We start from the raw sequence: 812 nt of genomic DNA, 5'->3' as shown, positions 1-812 counted from the left end.
GCAAGTCATCCATGAGAAGTTGTAGGGTTCATTTTCGGTAGGCCTAACTGTGATACCAGCCAAGGTCTAAATAAGTAACTTTGATAAATAATTGATATCAAAGCATGGGACTGAGTCTATAAATGCTAAACAACCATTGTTAGAAACACGAGTTAGTAACATCATAAGGAATAATTAATGGCTCTGGTAAATTGACTGCGAAAATAACTAGTAATTGAAGACTATGTGATTAATCAAAACTTTATCAGGTAAAGGAATACACGTTAGTAAGAAAAGAAAAAAAAAATCTACATGACCAATTATGAAGGACGGTGTCAGTGTCTAACTACATGCCTAGCAGTGGTTGTTTGGTATGTTTAGACTCAATTCAATGCTTTAATATCAATTTTAAATAGTCTGGAGCATGGGAAACTCCCTGAAATGAAATAAATTTCCATGCTCCTTTTTCAGGTGGGAGTGTCTAAAAGGCCGCATTATGGCTTTTCCACATTGCAGATACTTGTTTAAAGAGGCTATTTCGTCTCAGTTAATGTGCTTAAGAACTTATGTGTAATAAGACTTTTTTATTTATAAAGATCTCAAGTGGACGAGTGGTTTCGACATAGAGCATAAACTATGCACGCACACATCTCTGTGAATGGACTATGCATAAAAAATATACTTAACCGTCCGCGAGCTCTAGTGGCAAAAACAATCTATAGTTTTTTTTTCTCCCCTGTACACAATAAGGACATCGGTGTATTCAAGATCATCAGCACATGCGTCTTTACCAAGATACGATGCTATACACAGCCATATCCACATTTCCTCTT

Source organism: Penaeus monodon, chromosome 32 (assembly GCF_015228065.2).
Source record: "Penaeus monodon isolate SGIC_2016 chromosome 32, NSTDA_Pmon_1, whole genome shotgun sequence".
NCBI lineage: Eukaryota > Metazoa > Arthropoda > Malacostraca > Decapoda > Penaeidae > Penaeus > Penaeus monodon.
The sequence above is the reverse complement of the archived record's forward strand: the minus strand, read 5'-3'. Positions refer to the sequence as shown.